We start from the raw sequence: 9,424 nt of genomic DNA, 5'->3' as shown, positions 1-9,424 counted from the left end.
GTATCTTTGTTGAGTTTCTTTCTAGATGCTCTGTCCTTAACTGACAGTGGTTTGTTGAAGTCTCATAGTATTTTTGTGGAAGCATCAATTTCTCTTTTCAGTACTGTTACAGTTTTTCTTTCTTTCTTTTTTTTTAATGTATTATTGAGCCCTGTCATTGGATGTGTAGATATTTATTACGGTTATGTCTTCATGGTAGATTATGCCTTTAATCATTATATAGTGCCCTTCTTTGTATTTTACGGTGGATTTTGTTTTAAAACCTATTTTATGTGAGGTTAGTATTTTTTGGTAGCTGCTCTTTTTTGGTAGCTCTATGCTTGACACATTTTTTTCCATCCTTTGATTTTTAATAAATTTACATCTTTGCTTCTAAGGTGTGTCTCTTGTAGATAGCATATTGATGGATCCTGTGTTTTTATCCATTCTGTCACTCTGTCTCCTTATGGGTGCATTTAGGCCATTTATGTTCAGTGTAGTTATTGATAGGTGTGAGTTTATTGCTATCACTTTGTAGTGCTTTTTTTTGTGGTGCTGACGTTTTGTTTGTTCCTCTTACTTTCCTGTGCTGAATTCATTTTGTTTGTGGATTTTTTTTTTCATTTCTTTTGCTTTTGTAGATTTTGTTTTTACTGAGACTTTATGTTTTTCTTCTTAATTTTGATGAGTAGGTTTGTTAACTTTCTTTGTGGTTACCTTGAATCTATCCTAATCTTCCTAGGTTTGAGTCAGTCTATTATTACTTGGTATCATCTTGCCTTCCTCTCCATTAGAAAGTTGTATCCCTATACTGTTTATTTCCTCTTTTATTGTTCTGATGTTGTTGTCAGTTACAGATTAACCTTTCTGGTTCCCTGTTGTAAATCGTTTGGTTTTGAATAGTCCTTGAGAGTTCATTTCCTAGGTTGTTATCTGGCTGGTGCATTCTTGTGTCCCAGATTCAGGCTGTCATCTGATGTTGTTTTCAATCCGAGGGACACCCTTTTATAATTCTTGTAAGTTTGTTTTGGTTTTTACATATTCACTTAATTTCTGTGTATCTGGAAATGTCCTAGTTTCACCATCATATTTGAATGAGAGTTTTTGCAGGATATATTATTCTTGGTTGGCAATTTTTTTCTTTCAAGGTTTTATATATGTCATCTCATTGCCTCCTTGCTGCATGGTTTCTGCTGGGTAATCAGAGCTTAGTCTTATTGTTTCCATTCTGTATATGACTTTTTGTTTTTTTTTTTTTTTTGAGGTACAGGATTCTGTCTTTGTCTTTGGTTTTAACAAGTGTGATTATGATATGCCTTGGTGATTTTCTTTTGGGGCCTGTCATATATGGGGTTCATGAGCTTCTTGGATGGTCAGCTTTTCATCTTTCATGGTATTAGGGAAGTTTTCTTGTCAGCAATTCTTCAGTGGTCCTCTCTGTGTTTTCTGTTTTCTTCCTGTTCTGAAACTCCACACTCAAAAACTTTTTGCTTTTGATTGTATCCTGCATCATTCTCAGGGTTTCTTCATTTGTTTTTTCATTCTTTTTCCTGATCTTTCTCCAAACAAAATGGTATTCAAGTATTTATATTCAATTTTGCTGATCCTGCCTTCCATTGTTACAGATTTACTCCTTTCTATGACACCGTACATTTCCGAAATCTTGTTATGTTATCTTTTGGATTTCTAATTGTTGTTTTTGTGTGATTTCTACTTGTGAATTTATTTTGATATTTTATTCCTGTATTATTTTCCTGAATTCCTCCATTGTTTTGCCTGTGTTTTCCATGAATTTGTCTTTTTTTTTTTTGTCATTTTTGCTTGCTTTTTGCTTCAACTCTTGGATAGCTTTGAATATTAGAGATTTGAATTCCCTATTAGGTAGTTCCAGTGCCTTTTCTTTTACTGGAAAGTCATCTGATGTTTTATTTTGGATGCCTACTGGAACCATCCCGTCCTTTTTTTTTTTTTTTTTTTTTATATGTTTTGATATTGTCTGCTGTCTTCAGGACATTCAGTAGCTATATTCTTCTTTTATTGATTGTAGATTTGTTTGTTTCATCTTGCTTTTTGTTTTATTTGGTTATGCCTGAGCAGGCAGGCTGTCTGTTCTTTGCTGTTTGCTTATCTGTGGGCATGATACTTTTCACCTCCTTGTCCAATGGGTAGGGCCAGTCACTCAACTATGATGCAGCGGAGCAGGTCCATCTGAAGGGGAGGGGCTGGGATAGGTTGTGGTACATATTGGCGCTGATGGGGTAGGGGATGGGATAGGTTGTTTGTGGCATGTACTGGGGCTGATAGGGCAGCTGGAGGTCAGTTCAAGACAGGTTCCAGTAGGCTGTACCTGTGCTGCTTGGGGGTGCAATGTTCAGTGCATGGTGCAGGCAAGCAGGAGGGAGAGGAGAGGTTGTGATGTGTGGAGCTAAGATGGGTATGGGAAAGAAGAGAGAGGAGAAAAAAACAGGATCAAAAAAAAAGTGCTGAGGGAGCTTGCTATTGGAGTGGCGAGACAAGAAACCAAGAAAGGAAGAAAAACAAAAGGGGAAAAAGAAGAGAAAAATAAATAAATAATTAAAGGAAGAAAAAGAAAGAAATGCCCCCAGGGGTCCTACTGGCAACTGGGGAAGGGGCTCCCAGGCCTCAGGGCACAGCCTATCTAGAAGAAGCAGAGATGGCACACAGCATCAGGTATTCAAGAGACAGGAAAAGAAGGTAAATAGAGAGAAAAGAGAAACTGAGAAATGAAGAAAAACAAAAAGAAAAAATAATAAAGAAAAAAAAAGGTCCACAGGGATCCCATTGGTGAGGCTGTGCAGACCCAGGAAGTGGCTCCCACGCCAAGCAGTACAGCCCAGCTAGAAGGAGCAGAGATGGCACACAGCACCAGGTATTCAGGAGACAGGAAAAAGAAGGTTTGTCGAGAGAGACAAGAAACTGAGAAATGAAGAAAAACAAAAAGGAAAAATGAATTCAAACAAATAAATAAAAAGACATGCCCCCAGGGATCCCACCAACATGGCTTCACAGACTGGGGAAGTGGCTCCCGAGTCATGCAGTACAGCCCGTGTAGAAGGGGCGGAGATGTCACACAGCACCAGGTATTCAGGAGACAGGAAAAGAAGTAAAAAGTAAAAAAAGATGAGAAACTGAGAAATGAAGAAAAGCAAAAAGGAAAAAAGAAAAAGAATGCAAACAAATAAAAGCCCCAGGGATCCCACCAGTGTGATGGCATGTACCAGGGAAGCAGTTCCCCAGAGGATCGATGCTTCACAGCCTGTCAAGAAGAAGCAAAGATGGCACATGAAGCCAGGTATTCAAGAGAAAGGAGGGGGAGGAGGTGAGAGGCAGGGAAGAAACCAAAAGAAGCCAAAAATAGCAACACCAGCAACAAAGAAATGGTACTGAAGAAGCTGGCTGGTGTGGGCAGGGTGAATCCATGTGGCATGGAGCTGGTACCTCCCGGCCGAGCGACCAATGCCTGCTAGGAAGCCATGGAAGCCAAGCAGGAGGAAGAAGGGTGGAGGTGAGAAAGCATGTATCACTGGTTACCTGGTGCTCTGTCTACTGCTGGGAGTTCCGTGAAGCTACTTTCCCATACTCGCTGTCCGCTGATCTCTGACAAGTCCAAGATACAGAATCTGCGTTGCCGTAGCTGATGGGGGACCTCCGCTCATATCTCTCTTCACTCTCTGTTCTCTGTCAGTTTCTTATTCCATTCGGTGTTTGGTTGAGTTCTTTATCTCTTCACTGACGTTTAGAGTTCCAGGACTGATATTTGCCTCTGTTTTACTTAGTTTTTCAGGTCTTTGCTGTGGAGGGACAGCATGGTGCTTCTGTCTATAGTGCCATGTTGGTTTTGCCTTAAAAGTTTGATTCTCGTACATCCTTGTCCGTGTGTGCGTACGTGTGTGTCTTTGCAGTGCCTTTACTTTCTTATTTAGGATGTACTTTCAATGAGATTTGTTGGGCACCAGTAAAAAAAAAAAAAAAAAAATGCTAATTATGAGCTTATTTCAGATTCAGACTTTTCTGGAAAAATGTCCTATTGGGAAAAGCTGAGCAGGGAGAGAATTCCATTTCTTCCCAGCACTCCAGAAACATCATAGCTGTCATCTGATTGTTCCTATAAAAACGAGCTAGCCTCCAAAATGGATTCCCGCCTTCTCTCAGAGCTGGATAAAAAACCCAGAAGGTTTCTAATCAAAGGAGATCATTAACAACTAAGTGCCTTCCAGTGAAGGCAGGGGTAAGTTCTATGGAGTAAACTGAATAGGTGCAAGGAACTATAGGGATCATATTTTGCAAATAAAAATTGTTGCTCCTACCAAAGACTCCGCTGTTTCACATTCAGAAAGATGTTTGATGGAGGTGAAACTCTGAGTAACCTGCCCTCTTGCTGAATTCCCTTGTGACTAACACCATATGTATGTAAGTAAGCCTTAGGTGGACAGCCCATGATCATTTTTCTTCATGCAAAGTGTACAGATACTGCAGGGAGCAAACCCCATCCTGGACTTCATCACTACCAAGCCCTAATCATCTGAGATAGCTATCTCAAACAGCACAGCTTCTATTTAGACAGAATTTCTAGTCATCCATATTTAAGGATAGACAATAGGGGGTTATTATATACACGATGGCTTATATTTTTTTGTCTCAGGTCACACAAACACTGAAATCTTGTACACAAGCTACCAAATGAGACCCTGAACATTGCAGAGGACCTAGACTTGTATCAATTGCAATTATTCTACATTTTGTTGGGAAATTGTGTGCAATAGTATGAGGTATGTTTGATGTTACGGATTAAAACTAATATTTAGAACCATCTTAACCAAGGCAGTTCAGTGAGCATAAGCTCTAGTCCAGAGCTGTAAGGAACTTAAAGACATCCAGAAAATATTCAAGACCTGGAATATTTTTAGTTCCTATGAAATGAAAATGCCTTGGGTGCTAACTCCTTAAGAGAGAAGACCAGGAAGCTCATCCCTGTCATGGGAGTTTTCTCTCTGGGTCTTTGCAGCCACAGGCAGTGACAGCCCTGGGCTCCCAGTAGCATGGGCAATGTTTCAATGAGAAGTTTCTTAATTCAGTGGCAGCATGAGATTCAGCATGGAACTGTCAGAAAGAGGGTTTTAAAAAAATTAATTAATTTTTTTTTTTTTACTCAGAAAAACATTTACTCTGTTGCTATGTTAGTGTTCCCCTTGGCTTCCGTTGCTGGTCTTTTTTTACGATGTGTTAAGAGACAACTTTTCATTTCCATTTCAGCACCAAGATCTTTATTTCAAGAGAAGTAACTAACATTGCTGTTTGGACCTTGCCTGTAAGCCAATGATAATGAAATCTGATCCTAAAATGTCTGGGATGCATATCATGGAGACCTAGAATCTCAGAGATGACCTGAACCTTCAAAGTTGTCTATTTTTTATTAGAATCATGGCAACAGTATCCTTGCCAGGTGCCATCTTTTCTGTGTTGTCACTCAAAGAGCTTGGCAGTTTTTGGTTTGCAAATCCAGTTCTTTATCATTATACTAACATATCATAAACTTCATTTTACTCATGAGGAAGGGCAGAGCAATGGAGACTGTCTAATGGCTCAAGGCCATAAAGCAAGGTGGTAGAACTCAAGAATCCTGATTGTCCGACTGGGATTTATTTCGCATGGTATCACACTGATATGAAGATAAGTGACCTGATGCAAGCTTAGAAAGATGGTGAATATAGTAGCTTATTTTATTCTTGTGCCCATTTTAAGCCAGTTTATCCTGACGCAGTGGTGGTTTTATATGATATTAAGAACATTAAGACAAATCCAAAATACGTTTGTTTTTAAAAACCGAGTTGTTTGTAATTTGTAGAAACCCATCCTTTTGCAAAATTGATAAGGTCATCCTAGTAGAAGATTGCACACTATGCCAGTGCTGTGTATTGTAATATTAAATAGTGAAAGTTTTTTTTTAAACATAGCTCACATTATTTTATCAGCCCAAGCATTTAGGCATGAAGTAAATAAAATCAGGGTTTGATTAAATAATTAAAATCTGATTAACCCTTAATTAAATAGCCTGGAGGTTGTTTTGTTATTGTTGTTAACAAAAATAGACGATTGGTCCACTTCATTAGATGTTCGGCATCATTACTTTTTGCTCTCAAACAATTAATACTTCTCTAAAAAAAAAAAAAAAAAATTTTTTTTTTTTTTTTTACTGTATAGAATATAAAGTTCAAATTCATTTAAGTGGAAAAGAGGAACCCTAAACATCAACCCTGCAAAACTTTCTAGCTTCATCTTCTGCCGCTTCACTCCATGCACCCTGTGTTCCAGCCTCATAGAACTCCTTACCGTTTCTAGAAACGTAGTAAAGCTGTATTTGTTTTCAACTCTTTATACCTTTGCGTGCACTGTGCTTTTACTTCATACTACCCTGCCCTCCCACTTTGATTTTTACTAGCAAAACTAATCAATCCATGAAGATCCAGCTCAAACATCACCACCACTTTATCCCCATAACACTCTGAAAATAAGTTTAAACTAATTCTTGTTTGTACATGTTACCCCCATTATACCTGCTCCTCAGGGACGGAAATCATGTTTGGTACATAGTATGTGCTCAGTAAGTGTTAAATAAATGAAGAAACAAATAACATTTTGCTATGTTGGATGGTATGGAGAGAACTCAAAAAAATTTTGCAAGCAGGCAAGATTTTTAAGAGCTTCTATTATTTTTATGACAGCTTTCTGCAAGGAATATAACGTTCTAAAATCTTTAGCCTTATTTTATCCTTTCAGATTTACCATTTGACTTTTGGAAATAGGGAAATAGTTCTCTATCTGTTATTCCTGTGGGTGGGAGAGAGACTTCTCTCCTTTACGCGGGCCCGTGGAGGTCTTCCTTATGAATTTTACGCCTCAATGCATTAGGTTAACAGTTACATAATGGAGCTGATATCTATACTCCTTGAAGCTTCCCTGGGAGAGGGGAAGGAGACAGAAAGTCCTTTCAGGAAAACAGGGTGAAACAAGCCCAGAAAAGGAAGAGAACCTCCTAAAATTGACACTAAATTAATGGCAGACCTAAGACTAGAAACCAGAAGGCCCAAGAGGGTTGAAATATTCTCTCTTAAAAGTCAAACTCTTACTATTCATAGTGCAGTGGAGGACTGCTTTTTGTCTCTGTCCTCACTCAAGTCCAGGGAGTTGTGTGGCACTTTCCATTTAGGTCTTCTGACCCTCATGGCTCATAAGAGCCAGTTAACTCTTTTAATGTTTCCAGGTTAAAACAGCTCAAGGGGGTCGGGGTGGGGGGGAAGCATCATATTATAGAAACATGGGTGGTTTTTAAAAACAAGTTATTTTCTCTAAAGAAATGACATCAGATGAAAGCCATACTATATAATGTTTTTTTTTCGCTCCCTGTGGATAGTCTGATAATTTCTCCCGGATGACTTGTGTCCCTTTCTCACCCCAGCTGAATCATGTCCTTCCTCCTTTGCAGAGAGTTTGCCTTCACCATCCCCATCTTGTGCTATTTCTTCGTCCTTTGCGGTGTTTGCCACACTCCCAGTTTAGCATCCTTCTGCCCTTAATGAATGTGCTGTTAGTGTTTTCCCCTCCTACCTCATCATTAATAAAGATGTTAAGTGAAATTGGGCCCATCACCAATCCATGGAACACCCCACTAAACACCTCCCACCCACTCACAACATTACCATTTATCATTACCCTTTGTTTACAAGCCTTTCAACTGTTTCTCATCCCTGTGGCAGTGCTTATATCCCAGCCAGCTTGCATTTGTTTTGCAAGGGGAGACAGAGAATCCTGCTCTTTTCAGCTATATTGTGATCTGTGAGAGAGCCTTTGTTCGGTGGAAGGGTAATTTTGTGAGAAGTAAGGAATTTGCTAAGGAAAGAACACAGATACTTGAGGTCTGTTATTTATTTATTTTTCTTCTTTAGTGATTATTTCCAGGGAAGGAATAGATAGTATACAGAGCTGACATAGGAACTGGATGCCAAGAAAGTGGCAAATGTAGGCAGTTAATCTGCCAGAGAGATGCCAGCAGCTTTTGTCAGCCCGAGTGTATATGGAGACATCTACAGAAGCACACACACTCATTCGTTGTCTTGTGGCTTACAAATAGGCTCAGTCACCCTAGGCCCTCAAATGTTGGAGAAGGAGCAGTTCTCTTGGTCCGTTCTTGGGACTGGATTGTATTTGACTCTGATATTCCAGACTCTGGAATAGAAACAAAAACAAATAAGAGGTATTTTCTGTTGGCAAGGAGCTGGGTCTAGTGAGACAGACAGTCAGACAGAGCCACCAGGAGCATGACAGCATGAGTACAGGAGGAGCAGGGTAAGCCAGGAGTCAGCCAAGGGAGCCCAGCAGAAGAAGCCATGAGTCTGATGGGAGGGTCAGAGGGCTTCTGAGAGTGGGGAACATTCAAGCTAGGCTTTGAGCATCTTACATTGTGTCATTACAGATATCTCTTCTGTCTGTCCATATTCCTCCTCACTTAAGTTGTAGTCGCCCAAGCTGCACGCTGTAGTTCAGGCACATCATAAAAGGCAGAAAAGCATTTTCTTTGTTCCTTCTTTATAATGTTCTTTTTGGTTGAAGCAAATCTTCAGACTAATTTCAACCAATTACACTTTCTCTAGTCTCTGAACTCCCAAACCACCATATTTAACTCTTTTATGGCACTTAACACTGTTCGAATAATTATTTGTATCTTTCTCCCCTACAATATTGTAAGGTTCTTATTGGAAGGAGCCCTGTTGTATTCCCATCTGTGGTTCTCACAAAACTGATGTATGCTTTATCTGCTGCTAGTGGGCTCGTATATTGCATGAATGAATGGATGCACACATGAATGAATGGATGCACACATGAATGAATGAATGAATGAATGTATGAGTGGATGTCCTAATGTGCTCTGAACTGAAAATCAGGGAAGCCATTTTCCCTCCAGAAGCCTTTCACCTCCCACTTTTCTACTTGGAAATTGCAGGAGGTAAATTTAATCAAAGGCAATATGGTTTTAACGAGTCCCAGTCAGTTTCAGTTAAAATGGAATGTGTTTTTTCTTTCTCACTTTGCATTAACTCTGTTCATCTGACCTCTTCACACTTCCTTTTCCTCCTCTTCATCATTTGTGGGCTGCTGGCTCCTGCACCTCTGATGGGAGGTGCCAGAGGGATTGCTGGAGGAAGCACGGGATGCTGGTGTGCTTTTGCTTCTAGACTTAGACAGTGCTTAAACCACTAATCTAAAACTTGAAGGGAGGGGTAATTCGAAAATGTACATATTATAACTTTTAATCCCTCTTGGAATCACTGTGTACTCTACTTCTCTCTGCTCTTCCCTCAGGCATTATTACACAAACATTTTAGCATATTTATATCATTTACATCATATAGTAAACCAAAACTATTTG

The sequence above is a fragment of the Loxodonta africana genome, chromosome 4 (assembly GCF_030014295.1).
Source record: "Loxodonta africana isolate mLoxAfr1 chromosome 4, mLoxAfr1.hap2, whole genome shotgun sequence".
Lineage (NCBI taxonomy): Eukaryota > Metazoa > Chordata > Mammalia > Proboscidea > Elephantidae > Loxodonta > Loxodonta africana.
Note: the sequence above shows the minus strand (reverse complement) of the source record.